Below are 17,912 nucleotides of genomic sequence, written 5' to 3'. Positions count from 1 at the left end.
GCCAGGGTCCCGTCAGGTCTCTCAATTCCAGGAATTGGTGGGGCACCAAACTCACGGCGGAGAAGTCTCGCCAGGAGACGGCTTGGGCGTTCACCCTCACCATATTTCCTCGCAAGCCCCGGGTTATCAAGAAACCTCAGCTCGCGGTCCGCAAGCGCAGGAAAGGTATCTAACTCCATGCCGATTAACGCAAGGATTTCAGGGGTTTGGTCTAGTGTATATTGGGCCTCTAAAGCGGACAATGTGGCCTCGCTCTCGGCGATTTCCCTATGGATAGTTTTGAGAATACCGTTTTCCTTGGAAAGGGCAATGCCTCTGATGTAGGCCATGAAAGACTCCCAGAGGGTGGCCTGTGAGGATACGGAGTTGGTATTGATCTCGAAGAACTCCTCGATTGCCGACTCTATCTCCGAGCTGAAGACCGGATTGAGGAGGGAGAGTGGGTTCATTCTCCAGTGTCTGGTTCGGTCACGGTCTGGGCCCCAGCACAGGGTGATAGTCACTGGCGAGTGGTCAGAGAGTGTCCTGGGTAGGATCGCCAAGCCCGATACACTCCTCATGAGTATATCAGACACTAGCCATCTGTCAATCCGGGAAAAAGAATTGTGTACCGAGGAATAAAAGGAATAAGAGCGGGAATCGGGATAGAGGAGCCTCCATGCATCAATCAGTGCCAAGCGGGGAAGGGAGGAGAGTGTAGTATATGCAGCTCTAGAGAGTTGACGGGGTCGAGAACCAGATCTGTCAAGGTCCACATCGAATATCGTATTAAAATCGCCTCCCCAGAGAATCGGTACTAACGGGAAGCCATCTAGAAGAGTCGTAAGGTGTGTATAAAATTCGGGGTCGTCAATGTTGGGACCGTAGATATTTAGCAGGACCACTTCCCTATTCTGCAGGATACCATGGAGTAACACGTATCTGCCCAGGGGGTCAATTGACGTAGCTATGGGGTTGAATCTAAGGCTCCTGTGAATAAGGGTCATAACCCCACGGCTCTGGGTAGAGTAGGTGGTAAAATACCTTTGAGGACCCAATGTTTTAGCAAACTTTTCACAATACTCGGTGCATGCATGTGTCTCCTGAAGGAACAGGACTTTAGTCCCATGTCGCTCGGCCTGGAGCTGTAGTAGTCTCATTTTCTTGTAGTTTCCCAGCCCCCGTACGTTCCAGCTCATGAATGTCAAAGTTTCTTCACTCAACACTCCCGAGGTAGTCATAGAGGAATACAGGTGGATGGAAAAGTGCCCCCCATGGTCGGTGCCCAGTGCGGTCAGAACTGTAACGGCATCGGGTCCATGGTGCTCTGAACTCTACCCTTTCTGCGAATACCAAGCCTTTTTTAACGTATAACCCCATTCCCCCCACCCCCTCCCACATCCCTCCCCCAAACAGAGGGATGAACACCCCATAACCAAACAACCAAATCGAAAACAATGGCATCAACGCCTGGGGTGCCTGCGAACTGGCCTGGCGGCGATGCTCCGATCCATGAGGCGATTTTAGGATAAACATGATGCCCGACAATGATATCAAGTCCCACCCGGGGGTGGTCCCGCGGGGGGGAAGGGGCGGGCATGGTCACCAGATACTGAACCATTGTAACGGGATCGTAAGAAGTATATTCCCGATCAACTGGATCGAGATGATGTATGGGCTCAGCCACAGATACTGAATGACGTTAAAAGGAGTGTAGTTCGAAAGACAGACACCATTGGGACCGAGGGGCTTCCCCGGGATTCCCAGGCAATCAAAAGAGCAGGGGACGCATGTGGCGAGTAACTGGGATGCATCGATGGGGAGCAGTCTGCACCATCGACCGCTCAACAGCTTGACCACATTGTGGTATGTCATTGAGCCAGTGGACAAACAACAGAGAGAAAAAGCAAAGACATTAACATTATATGTTACAGATGTGGCCGAGTCGGGACGGATGACGACTCTCTCGGTCCATGAAGCTCTGTAGGTGCCACAAACTGGTAATGATGGCATGTTGCAAGTCTAGATAAGTTCTGGAACCGGCCCCAACGGCATCCACTCAACAATTAGTCTATGTTGTGGTAAGCCTATGTCTCAGTGAGTGATCTGATGCAATAAGGGAAAAGACATTAACAGTGCATGTTGCGAGTACGGTTCAGCCGGGGAAGTGCTCATCTATGAACCTGGAGGCCTCCTCAGGCAGCGTGAAAAAATACACTCGGTTTGCATGCTCGATTCACAGTTTGGCGGGATATAGCATAGCATATTTAACCTGGACCTCGCGCAGTCTCCTCTTCACCGCCAGGAAGGTCTTGCGCTCACGCTAGACCGCCACCGAAAAGTCCGGATATAGGTCGATCCTGGCTGCACCCAAGAGAAGGTCTCCCTTGATTCTCGCTGCTCTGAAGAGGGCATCGCGGTCGAGAAAATTTAGGACTCTGGCTATAATAGGCAGTGGTGGGGCGCCTGGTCTGGGCTTCGCTGTGAGTGCACGGTGGGCTCTCTCGATTGCAAACTGTGGGGAGAGTTTTGGGGAGTCCAGGAGTCGGAGTAGCATGCCCTCCACGTAGTCCTCCATAGGTTCTTGTATACCATCCTCCGGTACCCCAATAATGCGGAGGTTGTTGCGCCTCGAGCGAGGCTCAAGGTCCTCGTTTTTCTTCTCTACCTCGGTAACGCGGGCGGATAGCGTGGAGACCTCCGCACAGAGGGAACCCAGGCCGTCCTCGGCGGTGCTCACCCACGTCTCGATCTCGGTCACACGACCATCAGTTCTCTCCATATGTGCCTTAATAGAGGATATTGTGCCGTTCATGTCATCCAGTTTGCTATGGATTGTGGTGAACCCCTCCCGGATGAAGTCCATCCTTTTCTGGGATTCGGATGGTTCCAGCTCTGGTGAAGTGGATGGTTCCTGTGCAGATGCCTCCGCCCCAGGGCCCCCGGAGGGCTTTGTAAACATATTGATGGAGGATTGTTTCTTGCCAGTTCGCGTCGTCATGACGCCAGTGAGAGATGAGCTTAAGTCCAGAAGACCAGACAGGGGAGCGAGTAGGGCACCAAGGGAAGGCGCCCGGATTGTCTCGGGCAGCGTGAGCGTGTAGCCGGGGCCGAACACCAGGACAGAATGTGGCGACTCCGTTCCAGGTCAATGCCGGATTGCAGATCCCGGATCCAAAGGGCCCCCCCGGCCAGCTAATGTGTGTAAAAGCCAGTGAACAGCAAGCGGTCCCAAGAAATCCGGTAGGGAGTCAGGGCCCAAGAAGCAATGTCCAGCAGGAGAGGCCAGAGGAGCCGGAGAGTTGGGTGCTGGTGAAGTGAAGTAGTGGAGGGGTATATCACTGTATGAGGTAGTAAGGTGGTCGGCACTCAGTCTGGTAGGCGGAGGTCGTCAAGGGCAGGTGGGTGGGCCCGGAGCCCTGGATCAGTGGCGCGGGCAGCGCAGGAAGCCAGTAGCCACAGCGCACCCAGGCGCAGCAGAAGGTCCAGCCGATGGGTGGCTCGGCAAGAGTAGACACCTCAGGTTGTCCCCGAACCAATTTATAAGGCAGGTGAGCCCCCAACCACAGCCAAAAGGTCCGGGGGGGAACGAGGTACAGGGCCCCAGCGGGGATCTTCCGTTGGTGCTGCAATGGAGTTGGTGGGTGCCGTGTCCTGGGGAAGGACCCGCCGGGGGTAGACCCTGAGCTGGCACACCAGAGAAGAGAGAATAGAGTCGCCGTGACCAGCCAGTCCCGCGCGTAGCGCCCGCAACCAGCCACGAGGGCAGGGGTCCAGTGTAGGTAGTGGCACACTACAGAACCCACCGTGTATCGGGGGGGCTCAAGCGCCACCCAAGGCTTCCGGGATTGAGGAGGCGTAGGTCTGGGTCAGCTGCCAGTGAGGCGAATGCAGAGGAGGTCGGGGCCCGGGACAACTCACCGCCCGGAGCCGGATCAATGGAGGCTCAATCATAAACAGCACGCTGCCCAGGATGGGGCAGCGGAGCGGGACGCTCTGGTATCCAGCGAAGGTCCCGGCCCACAAAGCAGAGGGAGAGGCCGCAGCGCAGGCCAGCCGCTCTCATGTAAGGTGGGAGAGGGCGGCCGCGCAGGGCGAGTAGAGCGCCCCTCCCCCACAGTAGGCCGCAAGCCGCGGGACACCGGCGTGATCACCCAGAACCAAGTGCGGGGCCAGGGAAGCACCCGCTCCCATCCCGCTCGCGATGGGCTGTAGCTCCGCAGCAGGAGCGGCTCCGCGGGCGATGTTCGGGCAGCATACGCCCAGCCCCACCAGCAGTCCTAATAATAGGTCGTTTGTTCGTGTCGCTGAGGCAAACAGGAGAATTTCAGCAAGAAGGTGCCTCACGAAACGGAGCAGAGCATCAGGCGGCCATCTTCTCTGAGCGCAACAGCGCCCCCCCATACCATCCTTTTCTGAGATAGTTCAACCGATCATTACTTTATTGAAAAAAGATACCCCCTTCCTCTGGACCTCAGCCCAAGACCAAGCATTCCAATGATTAAAAACTGAGTTTACTCAAGCTCCTGTCCTTGCTCAACCCAATATTAATCGACCATTCCTAGTGGAGACGGACGCCTCTAACTACACCATAGGAGCAGTGTTAAAGCAGGAATTTGAGGATAAACTAGAACACCCCATTGCTTACCTCTCACAAAACCTGACTTCCAGTGAGACCCATTACTCCGTCTTGAAAAAGGAACTGTTAGCCATCCGCCAAGCCTTCACTGAATGGCGGCATCTACTTCTGGGAGCTAAACATCCTGTCCAGGTCCGTACGGACCATCGAAATCTTCAAGTTCTGCAATCTATGGAATGTAGGAATAGCCGTCAACCCTGTTGGGCCTTCTTCTTTGCCCAGTACCAGTTCCAGATCCATCATATTCCCGGATCCCAGAATATAATCGCTGACGCCCTAGCTCGATGTCCTGATTATGAAACGCTTGAAGATCGGGCCTACCCAAAGATGTTCCCCCACACAATTTTTGTAGCCCAAGCAGTCAGTCTCCTGGAAGATATTCAAATGCAAACCCAGTCTTCTGAAATCTGGAATGAATTCACAGGAAAGAATCGATGGAGTCTTAAAACTAGAGACAGATGTTTGTTCAAGTCCAATGCCCTGGTCATTCCCGTACAGAGACTGCAACTACGGATTATCAACCTCTGCCATGATACCCTTCATTCCGGACATCGTGGTGTCACCAACACCCTTCGTCTCATACAAAGGCAATTTTGGTGGCCCAAAATGAAAACGGTACATTCAAGCCTGCGCAGTCTGCAATCAAAACAAACATGATAACAAGAAACCGGCAGGTCTCCTACTTCAACCTACGCTACCTTCTAGACCATGGGAGTTCATTGCCACGGACTTTATTGTGGAATTACCACCATCTAGGGGCTATACGACAATCATGGTCACCATTGATTTGTTCACCCACGTGGCCCATTTTACACCATTGTACAAATTGCCATCTTCCTCAGAACTCGCTGGTATTTTCCTGGAACATATATTTCGCCTTCTTGGACTCCCTTCCAAGATTATATCTGATAGAGGACCTCAATACAGCTCTCAATTCTGGAAACATCTCTGTCGTATTCTAGGAATCCAACGTGCTCTCTCATCGGGTTATCACCCACAGACTAACGGAGCTACAGAACGTGTGAACCAGACCCTGGAACAATACCTTTGTTGTTTCGCCACCAAGGTGCAGGATGACTGGTTGCTCCTTATACCTGTGGCTGCATTCGCTTACAACAACTCTGACCATTCGGCAGTCAAGACCAGCCCCTTTTATTGCAGCCAAGGTTTCCACCCCTCAGTTCTACCTTCCATTCTACCACATCCCACACCTGTACCTACAGTCGATTCCTGGGTTGAAACTCTCATTAATGTTCACAAGGATGCTAAAGAACATCTAGAAAAGGCTTGGACTCACGCTAAACATTTTGCGGATGCCAAAAGAAGACCAGGATCTTCTTATGCCGTCAGTGATCAGGTCTGGCTGTCCTCGAAACTACTGCCTCGACATTTACGACCAAACAAACTAGCTCCCCGTTACTATGGTCCTTTTTCCATAAAAGAAATCATAAACCCAGTCTCTTTCCGGCTCAAGTTACCAGACTCCTGGAAAAAGATTCATCCAGTTTTTCACACTTCCCTACTAAAACCTTACATCCGATCCTCCCGGAAATCCTGCAGACCCAACCCTGTGCTTGTGGACAATCAACTGGAATATGAGGTATCAAGAATATGCGATTCCAGGTATAAACGGGGTCAACTTCAATATTTGGTCGAGTGGAAAGGATATCCTCCAAGTGAAAGAATCTGGGAACCACTTTCTAATCTGAATACCCCTCCATTGCTCAGAAGGTATCATCTCATACACCCGGGCAAACCTGGTGGAACAAGTTTTCAGAGGAGGCATGCTGTCATGACTCTCAGAATGCGCCCCTTTTGGACTTCCTGGTCCTTATCGCAGCCGGGTTTGCACTCATTGATACTTCCAACATGGCCGTCTAACGTGAAACGCCTTGCACCAGCTTTCACATCGGACGTAGTTCATTCTACAAATAGACCACGCCCCCACAGCCCCTCACGTCTCAACGCTATCGCTGGTAGTGACTAGACATGTGCTTTGTAGTTTGCTGAACAATTCTTCTGTCCTTGATTCCCAGATCCTCTATTTCTTCATACCTTCCTCTTTCATCTCTCTACCTTGTTCCCGGATTCCACGTACCTCTTTCGTGTATGCTTCCTCGCTTCCTGGACGTCCTGAGCATCCGAGTATCCTGGAACGCTGAACGCATGCTGGAGTCAGAAGAGACTCGGGCGGGCTTGTATAAAACCCGATCCGTGCGCAAGAAGATTTCCCGCAAGGAATCGTGCAAGGAGAGATCTCAGGTGAGACGGGGGAATTTTGTGACAGACAAGGCATTGGTCAACATGTCAAATGAGGGTAAGGTGGGTAGAATGGACCTGGAGAGGTGGGACATGGTAGCAGGTTTCTGCAGCAGTATAGCTGGCAGAAGTGGAGATTGCAAAGTTTGCCCCAATGTTAATACTGTGAACTGACAGCATTGCACTTGTGCCAGTGCAAAGTTTCTTTAATCTGGCCACAGGTTTGTGATGTTCTGTTTCCTTCACATCTCTTAGTTGACCCCAATTTAGGAACTTTACGGTGTCAGATCCTGCTTACTGCCTTTAGTGATCTGAGCCAAGGTCACTGGCTCTGCCTGCAGTGCTTGCTTCAAGAAGTTGATATACTCCTCAGCTGCAGAGGCAAGGCCCTCCCATGTCCATGCTGTGACAGAAGGACATCATATCAGCTGGATTGTTTGTGTTGCTTTGAAGGACTAATTAACTATTTTGAAATTGTACTGATTGAGCCTCAACCCAGATCTTTCAATGTGCCGATGTATTTTACTTTTTGTATTCCAATAGAGGATAAATAGGGACCCGGGATTGTGAAGGTTAGCAAGTGCCACACTTAGAACAGTGAATGTTAGGAAGTGCCACACTTAGAACTGTGAAAGTTAGCAAGTGCCACACATATATAGAATTATGAACATGAGCCTGCATTGCATCTAGATGGGATTGTGAATGTTAGCAAGTGCCACAGTTAAAACTGTCAATGTTAGCAAGTGCCACACTTAGAACTGTGAATGTAAGCAAGTGCCACACTTAGATAGAATTACGAACATTAGTCTGCATCGCATCTAGATAGGATTGTGAATGTTAGCAAGTGCCACACTTAGATAGGATTGTAAAGGTTAACAAGTGCCACACTTAGAACTGTGAATGTTAGCAAGTGCCAATCTTAGAACTATGAATATAAGCACATGCCACATTTAGATAGAACTTTGAACATTAGCCTGCGTCACATCTAGATAGGATTGTGAAGGTTAGCAAGTGCCACACTTAGAACTGTGAATGTTAGCAAGTGCCACACTTAGATAGAATTGTGAACAATGACCTACGTCGCATCAAGATGGGATTGTGAATGTTAGCAAGTGCCACACTTAGAACTGTGAATGTTAGCAAGTGCCACACTTAGAACTGTGAATGTTAGCAAGTGCCACACTTAGATAGAATTATGAACATTAGCCTGCGTCGCATGTAGATAGTATTGTGAATGTTAGCAAGTGCCACACTTAGAACTGTGAATGTTAGCAAGTGCCACACTTAGAACTGTGAATGTTAGCAAGTGCCACACTTAGAACTGTGAATGTTAGCAAGTGCCACACTTAGATAGAATTATGAACATTAGCCTGCGTCGCATGTAGATAGTATTGTGAATGTTAGCAAGTGCCACACTTAGAACTGTGAATGTTAGCAAGTGCCACACTTAGATAGAATTATGAACATTAGCCTGCGTCGCATGTAGATAGTATTGTGAATGTTAGCAAGTGCCACATTTAGAACTGTGAATGTTAGCAAGTGCCACACTTAGAACTGTGAATGTTAGCAAGTGCCACACTTAGAACTGTGAATATTAGCACATGCCACATTTAGATAGAACTGTGAACAGTAGCCTGCGTCGCATCGAGATAGGATTGTGTAGGTTAGCAAGTGCAACACTTCGAACTGTGAATGTTAGCAAGTGCCAGACTTAGAGAGAATTACGAACATTAGCCTGCGTTGCATCTAAATAGGATTGTGAATGTTAGCAAGTACCATACTTAGAACTGTGAATGTTAGCAAGTTCCACACTTACATAGCATTTTGAACATTAGCATGCGTTGCATCGAGATAGGATTGTGAATGTTAGCAAGTACCACATTTAGATAGAATGGTGAACATTAGCCTGCGCCGGACCCAGACAGAATTGTGAATGATAGCAAGTACCACATTTAGTTAGAATTGTGAACATTAGGCTGCATCGCATCTCGATAAGATTGTAAATGTTAGCAAGTGCCACACTTAGATAGAATTGCGAATGTCCGCAAGTGCCACATTTAGATTGAATTGTGAACATTAGCCTGCATCACATCTATACAGGATTTTGAATGTCGGCCAGTGCCACATCTAGATAGAATAGCGAATATTAGCCATTGCCACATCTAGATTGCATTGGTAATATTACCACTGCCACATTTAGAAAGAATTGTGTATGCTAGCTTGCTTTGCATCTAGACAGGATTTTGAAGGTGAGCCAGTGCCCCATTTGGATATAATTGTGAAAATTGGTGTGCGTAATAGATAGACAGGATTGTGAATAATAGCCAGTTCCGGATCTAGATAGAAATGCAGAGATATTCACATGCTACATCTAGAAAGAACGTGGAAATTTAGCACATATCACTTCTAGATAGCGAGGCCAATAACCAACCCACTAACAATTTCACCCCTCTGCATGCACCTCTCAAACTCTAACCAAACACAACCACAACCCTAAAGCACAACAAATCGCACAAACTTTACTACACTGCAACAACAAAACAAACCACATATAGCTTTGCACAACAGCACATGACGGCTACCGACCGGAAAACACCCCCAAGCTCAGCGAACGGTGTTAACCGAACTGAAGCTGCCAACAGCACATCACTGCTCTCTTGCACTTATCCCACTCGCTCCCACTAACTCACCCCCAGCCCCTTTCTTTTTCAGATCCGCCAGAGCACCAGGGGACTACTCCGGTGGTGATATTGCACGGTACAAATATCCTTTAACATTAACATTAACAATGGTAAATAGTTTGCCGTAGAATAACATGTGGCTGTGTTCACGTACCCCCCCACTGCAGCAAGTCTCTTATTTTCTGGCTGAAAGAAAGCCCTCTCAGCATCTGACAGCTGTCTGCTGGCACATGAGAAGACGTATCTAGCTAATTCCTGACCCAGCTTGTACTCAGGTAGCATATTCCCAAGCCCCACCGTACTGGCATCCAGAGTGAGTTTGGTGTAGAGTCATAGGTCAAGGTATTCCATGTCATCCTTTTGGTTAGAAATATATCTGTAACAGTAGCTAGCCATGCCCAGGAATATTCACGGGTCACCTGTTTCTTAAGATTTTGGGATGAAAGCAATAACTTCAATGTTTTTAAGATCTGGCGCATGCTCTTTCTAGAGAATACACGGCCAAATAATGTTAGTTCTTTTCTGGTGATTTGACACAGGGCCCTGCTAAAAGTCAAACCTACTTGCTTGAGAGCCATGCATGTGCTTTCTAGTGTTCAATGATGCTAGGTCTGAGTGCTGCCAAATAATAAGATGTCTTCCCTGTAGTTAAAGCAGTTGCTAAGTTATATTGTCATCTTCTGAATTGCCTCTTGGACAATTTCAGCTGCAGAAGAAATCCATTCATTCATTCATTGATTTTGTCATTTGTTATAGCACCTTTCACCATAAGTATAGTCCCAACGTGCTTTTGGTTGAATGCCCTCAGAGGGACAGAAGTCCAAATATGTGGGAGAAATTTGAAGGTGTTATTATGCATGTGCACATCAGTCATTAAGTTATCCGAGGGGGGCCAAGACCCTGCTAGTCACCCATGTATAAATGGAGGGTGTATGGGTGGAGGTATACTTTGGACTAAGGAGATATAGAGTTATGTGTGAAGCTACAGTTCAAATGCGTGTTATTAAAGGTAGCTTCATTCTTGTGGCAGAGGTGATGTTCAATAGTCTTTGTGTTGTATGTGAGTGCAAGGTGTGTGGAAGTGAGCCTGTGACTTCCGCTAAGTTGCAAATGGGCGCTTTGCGAGAGGAGAAAAGGTTTAGCTGTACAAACAACGTCTACTTCCTGGGTTCCATCTATGTGGCTGTAGCAGTGCTATGTTTCAAAGGAAATCTAAATGTTAGATGAATACATATAGCTTACACAATTAGGCTAAATGGGAGATATGACTAACACAAATGGGCTGTCCCTAACATACATCTAGGAGCAACACATTTCCTTCCTCAAATCAGTACAATGGCTAACTATGGAGCACAGCACAGTTCACAATGGTAGCAGTGTTAGAGTGGCTGGGTTTTCTGGAGCACAGTAATGGTTGTGCTCCTCGCCCGTATCACCTTATGATTGCTAGTTATAGGGCACAGCAGCATTCAACACAAGTTTACTATCGGGTGGAACACAATGGCGAACTATAGGGCGTAGCACAGAACTATCTCAGAGCGCAGCAGGGAATATAAGTAACCTATACCAACAGCTCAGATGTTAAGTATTGCTACCTTACGTAATTAGGCTCAGTCCAGAGTATAGTTAACTTACACACTGCCAGATATGGGTACCCTACTGTGAGGGGTCATAACTGGGAGACAGACAACTTTGTAGAGAGCTTTCAAAATGAGCCATTTTATTAAATAAAAATGTTGGATGAACGCCTTTCTATCCATTCCCTAACAAGGATTTCCCTCCCTAAAATAAACTAAAGGAAACACTCTAACAAATGGATATCTATCCCTCACAATTGTACATTTAATAAAGCAATAAGGAAATGCATGGCAGTTCAATTCAACAAATATATATAACATACAATCAAATTCACAATATGATCACTGTCTCTTCTCATAACATGGGTGAATTCCCCTTCCCCAGAACTGAGCAGGGTTTTGCTCCACAGTTCAAAGGAATTAAGGAAAAGTTCCAACAATTTAAACTTGCTAATAAAAGGTTCAGCTGTCTCAATAATGTACCAAAAGAAATAGTATGTTCCAGCTCCTCCTGGAGTAAGAACAAGTTGTACGTTTGTCTTCAACAGATAAACAACAACAATTGTCTTTGTCTGGATGATTTGCCATAAACTTCGATGTCTGAAGAAAAGTACCTCCTCCAAAGCAGCTTTACACAATTCTTCATTCACTGTCACAATTAACATGAGCTGTCTTTTTTAGAACCACAGTTCAGCAATTTTATCAACTACTACCTTGCTCACTCACATTCCAGGCCTTATAGATCAACAATTTGCCATATGGGTATTCTCTCATGCCTGCTCAATACTTCACAAAAGAACAAAGTGTGCTTCAGTGGTAACTTCCAACTTAGAACAACAACAACTTCACAATGTTTTGTTGGCATCAAACATTAAACGACTTTCGGGGAAGCAAGGAGTCACATTAGTGCTTTTTAGGACTCCTCTGCAACTATGCTCCCCTCCCTGTGGATAATCTTCACCAGAAGGGCAGCCTTTTCCCACCTTTCTTTCCCCTCTACACCAACAACCAAATAGTGACCAGGACATGGTCTTATTCTGCTTCTCTCTTGGCTTTGCAATGCGTGTTTATGTCATCTGATGACTGATGATCTGTATTTAACAACACATGAGCAGCAAGTCTTACAACCCTTAGGTTTCCCAATATTCCCCTCTCACCTTCAGCAATGTTTGTTGTATTGGTATTGTTGAGTTTTTACTTGGTTATTGCTTGAAAGGTTTTGTTTTTACTTAAGCTTCCCCACAGGGTTTGTGGACCTTCCACCAACTCACACGCTTGCTTGTATAGTCACTTAGGTGTAATAAGTGTAACTTTCATTGTTTTCGAATAGTTCAGCATTCAAAATCGTAATTACTGCTTCTTTCACTCACACGCAAGTGAAAATGCCTGCTCCGGAGCCACTTGCAAGCTATGAACTCACCGGGTAAGTCGCTCTCTGACTCTCCACTTCGTGTTCGCAGGTCTTCTGTCATTGAAGCTCCTCACGATCTGGTGAACAGCCTCCTCTGGTCCACCTCTGCTCGCACCACTCAGAAATGGAGCTTCCTCCACTCCAAAGAGGCTCAGTTGCGACCCAGCCACCTGAAGCCTCTAAAGAGGGCACACTTCCCTCACTACTTCTGCTTCTTGCTGCGCAACCTCTAACAAGCCTTCAATGGGCAAGCATCCTTTTCTCACGCTTCCCACTGTGTGACCACTGCAACAGGAACAACTCGAGGCAAAGACCCTCTGGTGAGCTGCCACCACTTTTGGCTTTACAGTGGCCCTGCGCCTTCTCTCGATTCCAGCTTCACTTTCATCTGCATACACGGCTTGCACTGCTTTCTACTCTCCTGCTGCTCTAATGCCTGCACCTGAGGGGGTATTTAAGCCTCTCATTCTCCCTCAGGTATAGGTGATCTACACAAATTGGCTGAACGCTCCTACAGCTGTGTTCCTATGCAACCATCTTCCTCATCCCAGTACTAAATTATGGGACTTGAAGTCCCTGCTAATGAAGTTAGTTTTCCTAACCTTTTCTAATTTGCAATAAGCCATTAAGAGATTGGTGTTTCAGGGGAAATTAAACAAGGGGGTTTCCCCTTCCTCCTGACCTGTTCCCCCTGCCCCATATAATCCTCCCGCATAACAGCACCCCCAGGCTTGTGATCAGGAAGCATCCATCTTCCCCATGCCACATGAGTCTCAGGCCAAGATTCATGGGGGTTCACTAATGATTCATCACATACCCTTCCACTAATGTCACTGGGGTTTTCAGCCTCTATTGGGAATCGAGAAAGGAACTCAACATTACCTTGTTCTTTTCCTTTCTGATGTTCGACAGAGAAACAGAAGGGCTGTAGATCTAAAAACCAGCAGATGAATTTAACGTTGGTATCCTTCCTTAAACTTAACCATTCAAGGGGAGCAGGACCAATAATTAACTTGAACTTCCTACCCGTTAGATAATACTTGAGGTATATTATGGCCCGTTTGATGGTGAGGGCTTTCAATTCTAGAGTCACATAGTTCTTTTGTCTGCCAAACAATTTTCTACTGATAAAGAGGATAGGGTGTTCTAGACCCTCATTGTTTCGATATGGTATGAACCTGCGATAGTAACCAAGAAGGTCTAGAAAAGTTCATAATTCCTTCCTAGTCATTGGGGATGTTGTTTCCATTACAGTTTTGACTTTGCCAGACTGAGGTTGCACTAGTCCGTTCCCCACAAAGAACCCCAATACTTTCCAGCAGTTCTATCCAAATGTATTTTTGGGGGATTAGCCATGGGGCCTGCTTTTCTTAATGCTCTGATGACTTGGTACAAATGTGACATATCTTCAGGCCACGTTTTATTGTATATGGCTATGTTGTCAATATAAGCCCCACAGAATGTTGAAAGGGGTCTTAAAACCTGATCCATAAGTCTCTGAAATGTAACAGGAGCCCCATGCAACCCCAAAGGTAGTACTTTGAATTGGAATACGTCAAGGGGTGTGGAAACGTTGGTTTTAGGCTTGTCTCCTGCATTAACTGGTACTTCCCAATAACCTTTAGTCAGGTGAACAATGAAAAGATATACAGCATTCCAAGTTTGTCAATCAGATCATCTATCCAGGGCATTGGATAGCTATGAAACTGGGATACTTCATTGACCTTTCTAAAGTTGATACAAAATCTCCAGGAATTGGCTGGTTTGGCAAGGGGTACGTATGTAAGGATATACTTCCTTTCTCATCCTCGTTCAGTTCGAAACACATCGAGGATTTATTGTAAAAGGTATAATAGATCTTGTTTATGATTTTGGGATAGCTCACGAGAGATTAGCTGATCAACCGTACCCTCTTCTGATAAAAAACTGGTTAATATGACTGAAGGGTTTCGTTCAGGGTCTTCCCTCCATTTAAGTAGATTGACATGATATATATGTCACCTAATTTCCTGATCACGTTGAGAGACTTTATAATTATAAGGTCCCATCTTTTCCAAGATTTCATATGTCCCATGCCAGCTCAACAGCATCTTATTCTCTGATGATAGAAGGAGAACTAACACCCTTTGGCCTATAGAAAAGAATCTCATTATCGCTTTCTTATCATAGCACTCCTTTTGATGTTCTTGAGCTCTGGCCATATTAGTGTGAACTATGTTCCTAACCACATCCCTATGTACATTCAATCGCTGAGCTGTTTGGGACAATGTAATAGTGGCCCTTTCGCTTTCTTCCCAGGTTTCCCGTAGCATGTCTAATACATCTCTAGGTTCTCTTCCATACACAGCTTAATGGGTAAACCCATGTGAATGATTGGGGCATTTTCTGAATGGCAAATAAGGCCCATGATATCATCCTGTGACATGGTTTCCCAACTGCCTCGACTAGTTTAAAAAAAATATGTTTCAGGGTTTGATTAGTCCATTGGTTTACGGATGATAAATGGAAGTCCTTAGGGTTTCAATCTGAAGGATTTCTTTAACCTCAGCAATAGGTTTACTCATAAAAGTAGACACCTGATCAGTCCGAATCTCTTTTTGAAAGTCGGTCCAGGAGGAAAAGGGAAGTAACATTTTTAAAATGTGCTGTGAGGTATTGTTCTGTAGGAGGAAGGCTTCGGGGTAGCGGGATGTGTAGTCTAAGATGACCAATATATATTTGTTACCTAACCTTGATGTTTCAAAAGGGCCTACTAAATCCATCCCAATTATAGAATTTTAGTTTTTGGAAACACATCTTTCTCCAGAAGGCCTTGGGCGATCCTTTCACCTGCTTTGATTTGGTACGCCCTCTTTCCATTATTTTGTATCAGTACATTAACACCTCCTCTATAGTGTGGATCAATTAGCTCTGCCAATACGTCTAGGGCATAGTGCCAGGCCAGACCTTACTTAGAGGCAAGGCGGACATAAGTAACCTGGGGAGGGATAAGAACTAAATCTGTAGGGATCAGGGCTCTTTCTCCTGGTATATTAACTCCCCTCTACTGCTATATATATATCAAAACCTATCAACTGTTCAGTAGCTATAGTAGCAGTGGAGGCCGTTTTGCTACGTTTTTCGAATGTAAGAGTTCCCCAATTTGTATCAATTGATTCCTATCCCACCGCTGACACCATATGTGAGGGGTCAGAAATGTGAGGTGGACAACTTTGTAGAGAGTTTTAAAATTGGTCATTTTATTAAATAAAAAGGTTGAATAAATTCCTCACTATCCATACCCTAATGAGGATTTCACTGCCTAAAATAAACTAAAGGAAAGACTCTAACACAAGGATATCTGTCCCTCACATTTGTACATTTAATAAAGAAATAAGGAAATCCTGTCAGCATCCCCATTCCAGTATCTATACATCTATGACTGAAAAATGTGTTTTCTTTATTTATACTGATCCCAATTAGATGTATGTTTGCTGGTGCCAGTAGCAGGGACTGTTATTCTATATCCAAGCATCTAAACTATGGAATAGTCTACCAGAAATCTTGAGGAAAGAAAATCAATGTCTTCTGTTTAGGAAAAGATTCAAATGATTTCTAATTTCACTAGTGTAATGTATGTTTTTCATCAATTTGTTCCATGTCTTAATCATTAGTTGCAGATTGGGTTTTAATGTGGTCTGTGCTTCAAAAATGAGCATCTAAGTGCCCTATCGTGGGCGTCAGAGCACTACATCAATTGCTTGCCTATAATATAACAGCATAATAGTAGCTTCAACCCCCGTTTTTAGCTTTGGTTGATTGATGGCATAAATACTTCATATCTATGAAATAGTTTGACGTGTGTGTATTCCCCCAAAAGCATAAATATTGTGTTTGGCAGCAGTATGGATTTTTTCTCAGTTGGAGCTGCCATCCTGCCAATGTCCCATGGTTTCCCAGCACCATAAGCAGGACCATGCACTTCACTTGGACTGACACTAACACCCTCAAGGCCAGAGCCTACAGCCAGTACATCATAAGTTTTTTTCAGACTTAGCTTTAAAGGTTAGTTGCTGTTACACAACATTCTTATCTGACCATGCTTACACATTCATAGATGCGTTCAAGCAATTTAGGCACAGTCTTCTGGAGTGGAGTAGGGCACATCAACACACAAGGTAGTACTTCTCATTGATAAAATGGCTGTTCAGGCACGAGTACAGTTGTTATATTTAGGATCTACTTTATTCACATAAATATCCATAGCCTCTAAGGGATCATGTTCAAAGTTGCCTAATAATTTAGTTTATTAACAAACCGAGGTGCAATGCATGACTCTGAGCTTAACAGCAGTTGGCAATGTACATACATGATTGCAGGTTCAGTTGACAGGCCCATGAATCAATGTATATTGAATTGCGGTTAGTGTCTAGGTTTCCTCGTTAAAATCAACTGTTAGCTTGTTGGGTGGTGTGGTGCTGTGTTGGCGCTGAAACCTCAGAACATAGGAGTCAATGGTTTACACCGTCAGGCTTTTACGTTACAAGATGGTTCTCGGAGGACCTGGTGATAGCAGCACAACATTCTTTATGGACCACCCACAAGGAACTGGGTCTCTGATAAAGGGTTTTGAAGAAACTTTCTATGTTTGGAGCAAAATCTGCAAATGATGTGGTGATGAGACCTCCCTCTCCTGGCCGTTGGGACTGTTGCTGTCCTCTTTTTCAGGCTCGACTGGCTGTAATGGCAGTAATAATTATGCTGGCCAGAGACCATGCTAGCCTGGGAGCGGTGAGGGCTTCCAGGCGAGCAAAGAAGCTGATGAAGGGTCACCAAAGTCTGTGTTCAGCATTGCAGGGGTATGCAACAGATGGATCAACTTAGGTATGGAATGTGTGGTGGTGTTTCCGGGCAATTCTCTACATGTCTCCTAGCAGATAAGAACAGCAGCAGTACCTTGGTGGAGTACAAACACCACAGGGAGCTGATAATCCATAAACCAGGTGAGCTTGTGTTTCAGGCATGGTGAGGGGGCTGTACACTTATTGGATTTACATCTGCAGACCACATGCTCTGTCAGCTGAGGCGCTTTCTTGGTCCTCGCTGGCCCTCTCTCGCAACATAATAATTACTTGATTGTGGATGATAAGCAGGGGAGCTCACTCCAGTTAACAATTTGTCCCAGATGGCTATACGGTCCAGAAATAAGCACTGTTCCTGGTATAAACCTGCAATGAAGGAAGCTCAGTTGCCTAAGTTGCTAAAAGCTTCAATGTCAGCAGCTCTTGAGGAGGGGTCTTTCATGTTATTTAGAAGAAATACACACTGAACCATAAGGTCTGCTTCTTCCACATAAAATCAAGTAACTAGTGTGGACACCATAATTA

This window comes from Ambystoma mexicanum, chromosome 5q (genome assembly GCF_040938575.1).
Source record: "Ambystoma mexicanum isolate Mex_15411 chromosome 5q, UKY_AmexF1_1, whole genome shotgun sequence".
NCBI lineage: Eukaryota > Metazoa > Chordata > Amphibia > Caudata > Ambystomatidae > Ambystoma > Ambystoma mexicanum.
Note: the sequence above shows the minus strand (reverse complement) of the source record.